We start from the raw sequence: 12,500 nt of genomic DNA, 5'->3' as shown, positions 1-12,500 counted from the left end.
AGAACAGAACAGAACAGGAGAGGCAGAGCTGAGAGCTGGAGCTGTTTATCAGGTCAGAACCTACCAAATGTTCCCCCCGGTTGCTCTCTCTTTTTTTTTCCCCTCTTGCAGGAGCTATATCTTTCTTCTTTATTTCTCTATATGTATCCATACACATTTTTAACATGATTTCAACAGTAGATGTGGGTCGATGAGTCACAGTTGGAGTTCAAATTTATGGCAGTCGAGGTGTTTGGATGTGTCTGTGTTACATCATGCGGCCTTTGTGGCCATGTGACCAGTTCTTGGATTGCTGTCCAAGAAATGAGCGGGTGCAGGATGAAAAGAAGCATTAAATATGGATCAAGCAGTTTAAAAGGATGACGAATACGACTCGATGAGGATTAGCTGCTGTTTTGGACATGGCCAACTGGGTTGCTTCCAAGACGTGCGACTGTCTTGTTTTTAGGAGGGAAATTTTTTGTTTTGATTCCCTAAAATATACATTATTCATCAATGAACGTAGTAACAATTGCATCATTTGTTACTCAATGTCACATCATTTTGACGGAAACATTTACAGTGCATCCATGTTGGTGATTAAAACAAAGCGATTTTGAGCCTCTTAACTGTTTAAATGACAGAGACCTCATACACTTCTGCTCTTATAGTGTGTGGTGTACTCGATGACCAATACAGCACACCACACACATGCTGATAGTTCCACTGACAATCGCGACGTCACGATGTAGGCCGTTTCGTAATTGGCTGTCGCTCTGTTTCACGTCATAAGCCACGGCTCAGTCAAACTTATGTTTTGACCACACACACACACACACACAAGGATTTACAAACATAAATATTGAACAGCTTTAACATTTACGATTGACAGGCCGACCGTTTTCCAAGAATCTTGGGGAAGAAAAATCCACTGTGAATGCACTCCACACCACAGGATAATCCTTTAGGGACATCCGATAATCCGCCCTATCGGTGATCAGTATGCATGTACCCTGCTTTCGATGCAGGCAACCTTTTCTCTGTTTTTGGCCTTCTTTTGTCCCCGCAGACTTCATCTACTTGTCTAATGATGCCCAGTCATAAAAACATGCCTTTTCCTTTTTTGGGGGCCATTGCCTTCGATAGTTTTGCTTCAAAGCAAACACCCCAAATAACACTTAAACCCTCCTGACTCTTATGTTTTCCAGAGTTAGCAAATTGTACCAGTGCAATAAGGTGAATCCTAATGAACGTCATTAGTTCTTTCATAGACAGATGAGCCTTTCAAAAAACCGTATGCTTTCTTTAATCACATTTTGTTAATCACTGTGATGCTGAAGAGAGGTCCTGTCCTCTCAGTGAGGCACATGAAAAGGTCAATTAACAAGAAAATGAGAGCATGCACGGCCCACATGCTCTTTATTATTCCATGAATACGGTAAAGACCGCACTTTGAAAACACGCTTCCAGGTATTACCTTGACCCCAAAATGCATGCTTTCATCCGTCATCTCCTCTGACTGTTCATATAGAACAGAAAATGGTTATTTATAAGAGTATATATTAGTGTGTGTGTGTGTGTATATATATATATATATATATATATATATTTGGTCAGCATTATATGCACTACAAGTGAACGCTGTTCAATGAACTCATGCTGTGGGTGTTTAGATCCCTCATCTGGACATCCAACCATTTACTGGCACCGACAAATGCCAACACATTGGAAGTCGTAAAGCTTCAGGCACCTCACACTATGTATATTTATGGTAAACAGAGTATGCGTCGTGGTAGGTAGGTGAGAAAAGATGATGTACTTTATGGAGTAAATGAGGAACGCCATTTAAAACAAGCCACTAACATTCAACTCGAGCCATGAGATGAGTCAGGATTGTTCACAGCGTGTTTCATAGCCCTTTCTCAGTCTTGTTTTTGTTTTTTTCTCATTTGCGGTGTCACAAAAGCAAAAAAATAAATAAATATTACCGCCCAAGTGACTGTTCTACTTGTTTCTTTTCATAAAAAACTGGTTTTCTATGCTTTTTGGAAAGAAACTAAAACTCTTTATGGTGAAACCAACCCCTGTGCTGCTGGTGATTACTAAAGAACAGAAAATGCCTGAAAAAAACTTTTTCCGGGGTCAAAGAAGAGACTTACTTTTGGTAGGTTTGGCGCTTCTTTTGACACAATATTCTGTGGGTCTTTAAATATTCGTCGAAATACTGTACATATAACTACACTAAATATGTGTTCAATTGATTCAATTGGTCTGTGTATTTACTGTGCAGTTTACACTGATACCTTCGAGGCACAGTGATACCCCAGAAGTTGTGATTTCGAGTTTGACCGCAAAATTCAAACAATCTAACAATCGTCATATGGATCTATGTATGTAAGCATACAGTATCACACAGCCTTGTGTGCACCTTTAGTCGACCTCACTTCAGCCAACCTTTTTCTTTTCCTTTTAAAAGCAGTTCTTAAAGATTCAATGCAAATGTATAGAACGTAAAAGTTAAATACAACTGTACTGTACTAAGGAAGTGATTATTTCATGTACCGCTAGAGGAGTCCGCGTAACACTTTGACAATCACTTTCTTAAGCAATATAGGAAAATGTTACTTGAAAAATTGTCTGTAGGTTTTATGATGGCAACATTGCGACATATCAAACTTTGACTAATGAACTGCTTGTAGTCAAACTCCAAGGCAGACATTCTTATAACTTGGGGAGGGAGAAGAACGTTAGTTTTAAACAAGGTTACCATTTTGTTTACAGACATCGCAGCATAATCACTGAGTGTCTGGTTTTGTATTCAAAGATTTTTCAGGGAATTTGGGCAAAAACATTTAAGCCTTCTTGCCTGAGCCACAGCAGGTTTGAAGAATGCCTCTGCTTTAGTCTGCTACTTTTTACACCAACAAACTGATACAGAAGTAATCCATTAAGCCCGAGAGCATATCGCATTGATTTGGCTCCAAAAGGCCTCTTCAGAATAATCAGCAGTACGCATTCGCTCAACCAAAAATGACCAACGGATCAACGGAAATGTCATCTATTTGTCGGTCTGTCCGTCTGTTCGTTCGTTGGTCAGTCCATCTGTCAGTCAATCAATTCGTTCGTCCGTTCATCGGTCAGGTCGTTGGGCCATCCGGCGCTCTGTCCAATTGGCATTCGGCCCATCCCTCCGTTCGTCATCTGTTGATATGATGACAACAAACGTTATCTTTTTTTTGACAGGCTTGTACATGTACAACACTAACATAACATTTGTGCTGTAACATCATCACTCACGATCAGAACCACCAATATTACAGAGCACTAAAGTATTCTTAAGTATTCTTCTTATTACAAACCAATGTATCGTCAAAATTAGATTTTTAAGCAGCAGTTTTATTTCTTTTCAAAACTGAGAAGCATTTGCAGGTATTTACTGTAGTCAACGGGGATTCAATAAATGTTTCTACATAATGAAGCTCAGCTCATTGGGGAAAGAGTTCCACTGGAAATGACACAGAAACAAATCAGTGTGACGTTCTCTGTGTGTTTTCATTTTATAGCTCCGTAGGGATTCCTTCTGTATTTAACTGAAAAGATGCTCCATTTAGACACACACGCGTACATACATACACACAAAGTTATATAGAAGTGAGACATAGTCCAGACACGGAGAGACAGGGAGACATTAACAAGTCTGACAGGTACGCTAACACAAACTTGCAGAGTTAAAGCTAAATGTATTTTCCCCCACATATGTCATCCCATTGTCACTCTTATTTTTCTCACAATTGCTGATGAATTGTATTCAAATTCAACCTCAGAAACAATAGTAGCAAAAGCACATTTCTCCTCCTTTCTTCCGTACAGGGAAATATAAAACTTTATTACCTGTCCATAGATTTAATTTAACAGATCAGTAACTTTTTAATCTCACTGAAACCTTTTTTTTTATTTTACCCCCTCAACAGACCAGTGAAGCATCTCACTCATTTTGAACATCCGAGCATTTATCCTCTGTGCCTCTGTTGGCCGCCTTTATGAGGATGAGAGAAGCTGTTCCATGTGTCCAATTATACAAGCTTATTTTTCATAGGCGCTCACATTTTGGGCGAAGGTGCAGTGATGTGTATTTAATGGATCTTTTCAACAGGAGATCTGCTCTGCGTTGCGCCATAAAGCCTACATACACATACACATACAGCATACATATACATCCCGTGAGAGTTAAGCTGTTATGCAGACACCCATACATTTCACCCCGCAAAGACACACAAACAGTGCGAGTGTATTTCTCAAAACACAAAAGTGTGAGAAATGATTTTCACCTGGCGTGGATTGAGTTTCGAGGCCTGCACACATACCGACAATCGGCCTGAATCTGAGCATTTGTCCCTTCGTTTCAATCAAAGGCCCGATTATCAGATGTTTCTGAAAGATTATCCTGAGACTATCCCAACCTTTATTGAGGCAACTCGGGCAACGTTTATGTTTTACATTCGAAAAATCTTATGGCATCGCCAAACAAAAATCTCAAAAAAAGTATATATGCTGAAATAATTCTAATTATGTCTGAGTTTACTTACAAATGTATGCACGCTGGGCCTGTTTAATTGACAACAAAGCTTTACTTTTGTATGTTTCCCAAGTCATTCACCACAATAAAATAACGAGAAAAGTTTTCGACTGCAGTGCCAGATAAGCTAACAGTTAGCCTAGCTTCTTCAGTGCCTGCGTTTACGACAACGGTTTCTTCTTTTTCATATTTTTCAGCAGTCTGAATACCCTGTGGCACTGTGCTGCCCCTGACAGGTCAGTCTTGGTATCACAACAAACATCTTATTTGGGGGATCGTCCACCTATTAGTCGACTAGTCGACTTTACTATTACGCATCGATGTTTATAGCTTGAAGTCGACTAATTGCTAACGAAGTGTTTTTGGCATCTCGTCTTCCAATCGGCCAAGTTGTTGAGGACTTTCAACTCACCAGTCTGCTACCGTTGCTGGACTGTAACACACAGTGGAGCAGGGAAATGTCTGACCAACAAGGCCATACATTTGCGTGGGTCAGAGAGTTTGAAAATGATATGGTTGCAGGACAGCGGTTAGCCTTGCTAGCTTTGGCTATTCCGAGTGCCACTAGTCTTAAAATATTTGTACCCGTGGAACCACGGACAGCGGCGCGAAGTGCAGTTCGGCATACAGCCATACTATGCTACAAGCGTTTAGGAATCTTTTTACCAAAAAATGAGACTGGTATCAGAGTCACTTGCAAAACGTCAAAATATATTTTTGCGTGAAACCAGTCCGCGCCGTAAACAAATGTGGGGAATCGCTGTACTGTGCTGAAAAAACATGAATGACGTCATGAATTAATCAAGTTCAACTCGACTTTCATCACATTATAGTGAGCTACAAGAAATGTTTAGTTTGTTCAAACCGTAGTGTGTGGTGTGCTTTGTTGGTCATCTAGAGTCCACAACACACTATAAGCAGTAAACTCACAGGTTAAAAAATGTTTTTAAAAAATGGTAAAAAACTTAAAATGTAGCCATAAAGGGAATTTCCCTGCGTGTGCTCCAAAAGGGCTGCCTGCATTCCACACTCACTCACTCACTCACTCACTCACTCACTTACCATCCACTGGCCCATCACGCTAATCACTTTCCACCCCTGGCACACAAACTCCATTGCTTCTTTTTCTCTGCTCTTCATCTCCTTCACTTCCACTCCTCTGCCTCCCAGCGATACCCACACGCCTCTGTAGGCGAAGCGTTCTGCTGCTGCTGCCTGTTAACGTTCACTGGCTGGATGAAAGCTTCCAGATTGTTATGTTTAGGCAAAGCGCAGAGACAGACGGGACGACGGACTGAAAGAAAAGTGAGCAAACAGGCGTCTGGTGCGCAGCACTTGACACAAACTGACATTTCTAGAAGCCTCAAACAATATTCTGCATGTGTGTGTGTGTGTGTGTTTGTGTTCATGAGAGTGCACCTGCACCTGCTGTTAGCACACATCCTGTAGGACACTTACTGCAGCTTTTCCGTAGCCAATTATACTGCTTGAATGTCAACCCCATTAAAGTGGTCTTCTGTTTGACTTAATAGGGAAGCAGAATGTGAATAAATACTTGGGTCCAGTTTGTTTTTACTGCTCCCCAGCATGCTTTTCTCTTTCAAATTCAATTCAAAGGCTGATTTATTCACTCTAGATTTTGTTCTTGTATCTCCATCCTATTTTCTTGTTGGTTTTGCTTTGGGTTTTTTTCCCCATCACTGTACCCCCTTTAAATTTGCTATATCACCTTTCTTCTTTGCACTGCCTAAAAAGAATTGGCTTTGTTCTGTTTCATTCCAGCCAGTCGATGACTGACTTTGCATCAGTTTGATCCCGCCTACACACGCTTTGCATATCAAGTCAAAAAAGTGCAAAGTTATGACTTGAAAAAGCTTGTACAAGCACCCACCAGAACAATGTGTTTAGTTCCATGTTTGCCCTGCTTAAGTTGTTTGGCTCCTGAACAATGCTGCAGAAAGCAAGAAAATAAAATATATACAAGCAAAATTTAAACCAATATACAATAGACTTTACACCGATTTTATCGGCCTGATCGGCTTTGTCATAATACGCCGATCCGCAAAAGACTTTTACTCTCCGTCGCCATCGTGGGCAGTATATTTGAATCCAAAGGCTAGTTTATTTTTAGGCTTGTCGCGTGTCTTTTGACGTACTACTGTAAATATCTGATGGCCCATAAAGTTATTAAAAGGAACAAAAAACATGTCGGCGGTGTGGGACAGTCAACACGTTTGAGACAGACAACACGTAATCCCCGGATCGGACTACAAGACAAATTTGCTCTTTCACTAGGGTTAGTGCACTATGTCAGACTACTGCAATAAAATCTTGTATTCCGATACCACCGCATCCCGTTTTTTTACGATCATTGGGCTTTATCTTGTCAACCCAAATGCGACCGGATACATTCGTTACCGTGGCGACGACAACAAGAGTGGAGCGCGCCGACTGTATTATAAGGACAAAATGGGGGAAAAACGTGTGTTGGTGGTCACCGGTGCTCAGGACAGGAGAGGACGTTCGTTTAAGGCTTGCTTGAGGAATGTTCACGTACTTTTAATACGATACGGCTCGCAAGCAGGCAACAAAACGTTACGTAGCCTAGTAAGCTAGTGCTAGCACTAACGGTTGTACGTAAACATGCCGCCGTTCTGTCGAATCATGCTCTAAAGTTTCGGTGTGGGTGAAGTCATTTAATTACAGTAAGTTAGCTCCCTTTATTTCTGTCATGTAATGTTGGTTTGATCTTACTGATTAGAATACACGATCTGACTAGAGCAGTGATTTCCAACCCTTATGGAGCCAAGGAACATATTTTACAATTGAAAAATCTCACAGTCCACCAACAAACAAAAATGTCACAAAAAGTACATACATTCATTTCTGTATGTACTTCCTGCCATCTCATAGAAGACCATTTATCATTTGTTCGGTCTGTCACGATGCCTCACTGGCATAAATAGATGAACAAAGATACATTATTTATTGTAAATATAATTTTTTGAGCAATTAAGTACACAAGTATATCGTCATTTAAATAGACGCATTGCTCCATCTTGTGATCGGATCGGTTATCGTGTTTTTAAAGTCGCTGATCGGCCCCAAAAATCCTCATCGTGTAAAAGCCTAATATACATTAAGTCCCCCCCCCCCCCCCAGCATAGTTGTTTTAAATGCGGATTCAACGAGTGGCGGATCTCTGTGGCTTCATCTTGTGACATCTTGATATCAAGGAAGAATGTTGAAGTGAGTTGAGAAGCTTCATGTAGTGCCTAAAAGTTTTACAATTTGAAAAGAAGCAGCGCTTTATCTACACTATCACAGTGCCCAAATTGCTTAACAGAGGCTCACATTCACCCATTCACACTCACATTCCTACACCAATTGAGCACTACATAGTTGTCAGTTTTCAGCAGTTATCTTCAAAAAATGTATATTGTATTTTTTTGTTGTTGTTTTTTTCAATGTCTTTGTTCTCTTTACAGGGTCTTTAATAATGTGTCTAAGACAGTTTGACCTGGATGGACTGATTGAATTGACATTACTTTCTCTGGGGAAAATTGGTATGGTTGGTAAGTCACTTCATTGTTTTGGAGCCTGCAACACTTATGTCTCTGAATAACAGTCCAGTTGAAACATCATATAGTGCACCGTGAACTCTCCGGAGATGGTGTCGGATGAATCCAGAAGAAATGGATTCAGTCTCATTCAGCTGAGTGTCCTTGGGTTGTTGAGACCAACAGAATGGAGATTGGATTCAGTTATCACAACTGCGCTTCAGTTCACCTTCCTTCACAAAATTCATTCTTCACTGTGAGTTACTACCACTGACACTGAACTTTCTCTGTCTGCGTCTTCAAGTGGTGTAAACCGACGAGGTGACAGGGGGACTGGGCTGGGGTTGGGGGGGTGCATTACTTGGTGGGGCAGATGCTCGATTGTCTGCGCACATTGTACGCAGTCCAACTCCCTGACCCGCGCAACCTCGCAGACTGGCGAGGAAATACGGCCCGTGATCACACACAAACACGAGCGTTTACTCGCTTAAATGCCGCCTTCACTGTCACACACGGAATCCTCCCATTTCCTCTTTCCTGTAGCTGCTCAGCCAGCCGTGTGTGACACGCTGTGTGACTCGATAGCAGTGGTGTACACACACACACACACACACTGACAGCCAAACATGCCCAGCTTGCAAATATATGCACACTAGCATTCCCAGAGATATGGGTCAACCCTTGCCGAGTGACCCTTGGACGAAACCGGTGCTTGAGCCAGGTGTGTGTGTGTGTGTGTGTGTGTGTGTGTGTGTGTGTGTTTCCTAGATGGTTAATGGTGCATGTCCAGCCAGGTGATAATGAGCTACCATCTATGCCTTGTTTCTGCTGGGTGTTTGTGTGTGTTTGTGTGTGTTTATCCAGACAGGTCCTGCACTGTTGCTCTTCACTGAACCTCCGGTTCCTGCCCAGACAGCGCTGATCACCTGTGGAGGCTCTGTCTCTCGTGTAGCTCGCTTCTCACCGCTGTTCAGTGGGTCGATGTGTGCGTTTGAGCTGATCACTGGACTTTTGGAGTGGCTGTTGGAAAGCGGATGTTTGTGTTCGCTGGGGTTGCTGCTGAATTCATGACATTTCAGGGTAGTAGGGAAGCACCTGATCAAGCTGTTGTTATTAACACATTCAGTTGGTCAGAATGCTGTTTGGTTGAGTCAGCTATTAGAATGTTAAAGAATCGGCATAAAATACGACACTGATCTCCATACAACTCAACTGTCGTAAATGTGCTTTGGTTAACTGTTATCACACACTAACGAAATGAGTTTGTGCTACTACATTGTGTATTGAATGTACAATCTTCTGATCATTTTAGTGTACTGGCCCTGCCAATGACTTTAGCATTGACACTAGTGCTTAACACGACATGAGAGTTCCTGACTGGTCCAATCTAAAGCCACTGTACCATAAAGTGACACTTTAATTATCCAGAGTGAATCCGGAAATGGGAAATGCAGCATAACTCACAGTATAAAATGTGTCTACAGTAAAAAAAAAAAAAAAAAAAATCATGCATATTCACGATTGGCATTTGTGAATCAACCTGTTTGCGGAATATTTTTGGGAACCCATCTTTCATCAGTTTTTGTGCTCAGGCCAAAGCAATGAATGTATTACTTGGCGCAATCTTAGTGCCAAAGAATTATATTGACTATTAACTATATTGTTTTGTTTGAATCTTTGTGTTTTCTACGAATACTCCGGCTTCCTCACACATAAAAACAATAAAAATAAAAATGCATGTTGGGTTAATTGAAAGTTCAAAATTGTCCATAGGTGTGAATGCGAATGGTTGTTAGTCTATCTGTGCCCCGCAGTTGACCGCCAACCAGTCCTCTTGCCCAAAGTCAGTTGGGATGTACTTCAACTCACCCTTGACCCTAATTAGGACAAGTGCCAATCTAGGGGTGGACAGTTGACTCAAACAAGAGCTATATGTGCGGCCGCACATACTGAACATACCAGAAACCGCGACTGAGTGCTATAAAAATTGACTGATGGAACTACACGTTTCAAGTTCCGTAGAAGCCGATGAGAGCCGAGACCCCAAAAGCAGACCTCGTCCATCTGCAGAGGTTTTTGTATTTTCATAGTCAAAATGCATGATGTTATTACAAAAACATTTTGTGTAGTAAGCCACTAATTACATTTGTGCCCACCAAGACACTTTGGATTGTAGATTGTATAGTAGTAGTACTACTAATTTGTCCTTCCATGGAACCAAATGGTGCTTTTGTGCGCGTGGACACTATGGCGTGAACGACGGTGATTATGATAGCTCTATGTTGGGCTGTAACCTGCTGGATGCTCCCAGTGAGTCATGTGTAGGCGGAGAGGAAGCTAACTCGTCAGCTTGCTACTGAACAAACGAGCCGCAAGTTAACACGGGAGAGGGCGCGCGGGGTCGTGCGCTCATGTTGCGTTGCACGTTACACGTCGGCCCCGTTCGTATGTGTTTGTGTGTGTGTTTTGGAAATTCGTTAATAAATGAGGGAGGGCAACAAAGGTTGAGCGCAGTGCTTGCTCCTCAGCTAGTTTTGTGGTATCCTAGCAACCCCATGAATGAATAATAAGCGTAAACACACACACACGGACATATTAATGAGCTATTCTTCTCCACTAGTCCACTTAATCTCTTTCAGCTGTTTCTACTCTACACGCAGATCTATTTCACGGCAAGCGTTGATTTGCTTTCAGCGAAATCCAAATAATTTTCTTCAGAATGACCTGGATAAGAGGAAGGTGCTTGGATTGTTTTCCTTGTAAATACTCCAGGAGTTCAGACTAAATACATGATGGCAGCAATATGGAGGTTATATTATATTAGATGGCGCTTTTTCATAATGCAGCACATGCACACATGCAGCATGCTCTTCTTTCATTTTGCTACAGTATAGTCCATTGTTTACATTTAGTGGCGTTTCTCCATCCATTCATTTTCTATAGCGCTGGCTGACCCACGACTGGTTACCCAGTTGATCACAAGCAAACAAGCATTCACACCTGTGGACAATTTAGAGTCATGTATGTTTTTCCAGTGTGGGATGAAGCCAGAGACATCTATCGCTGACATGGGGGAAACAAATTCCACACACTGAGTCAAGATTCGAACCCAGAACCTCAGAAGTGTGAGGCAGATCGGCTTACCGCATACTCAACCATGCTGCCCCAATATTTCAGAATTGAGGCAACTCAGGCAACGTTTATGTTTTACATTCGAAAAATCTTATGGCATCGCCAAACAAAAATCTCAAAAAAAGTATATATACTGAAATAATTCTAATTATGTCTGAGTTTACTTACCTCAATTTTTTTTTTTTTTTTTTTTTTTTGCCTTGACTTGTGAGCGTAAACTTGAGATACGAGCGCTGTATGGTGGCGGATGACTCAACTCACCACAGCAAATGGCAGTTTGGAAGATACACTATAATTAGTAAATATTCTTCAAAAAAGAGGCTTCAAGCTGTTTGTTGTCACTCTCAGCTGAAGGTGACTGTTTAACTTAACTTAAAGAATTACACGTTGCGTATGTGCAGCAAGCACATAGCCTCCGTTACCTGAAGGATAGCAAATTCTACGTCTTATTAGTAAGAGTACAGCTTGTATAACAATGTACAAGTAACTACTGTGACTCAACACTCAGCCATTAATCTCTAAACTACTGGCAACAAAAGCGAGTACACCCCTAAGTGAAAATGTTTAAATTGTACCCAAATTCTCAATATGTTCTGCGGTTGCCAGTCCCGGGTGACTCGTTAGCGTTACAAGGTCTCAGGTGGGCACGGGGAGCAGATGTAATTCAATTTGGCGTTACGCGCTCACATGCTCTCGTACTGGTCACCGGAAGTTCCATGCGTCGTTAAATGACAAAGAATTCTCGGAGGATCTGAAACAAAGACGTGTTGCGCTACAAAAGGTTTCCTATAGTTCTATAAGAAGATTGCCTGAAGAATAAAGAGACTCACTAGTGTGTGTGTGTGTGTGTATGCGTGCGTGCGTGCGTCCATGTTCATTTCTGTGTGTGTGTGTCACCATCTTCTTTCCACTACTTGACCTTTGCTTCATCTCTCTCTCTCTCTCTCACTCGCTCGTCTGCCACTTGGTTTCTCCTGTGTTTGCGTGCGTGTGTGATTTCTGTGTCAGCTGACTGGTCAGCTAATGCAATCACTTAGTGTGGACTCTTTCGAAGGCCAATGTGCAGCAGACATTGGTGATTTGCGATTGGTCAATATCGTTTATTGCGCTTGCAGCTTGATTTCCTCCTTATCCTTTTTCCATTCTCATTGTTCTATTCTCTGTGGGCTTTTTATTTTCTCATTACTTCTTTTGCATTTTATTATTGACTTCCACTGAATGTTTTTCATTGTGTGTATACACTTTTAGAGCAG

The sequence above is a fragment of the Phyllopteryx taeniolatus genome, chromosome 12 (assembly GCF_024500385.1).
Source record: "Phyllopteryx taeniolatus isolate TA_2022b chromosome 12, UOR_Ptae_1.2, whole genome shotgun sequence".
Lineage (NCBI taxonomy): Eukaryota > Metazoa > Chordata > Actinopteri > Syngnathiformes > Syngnathidae > Phyllopteryx > Phyllopteryx taeniolatus.
Note: the sequence above shows the minus strand (reverse complement) of the source record.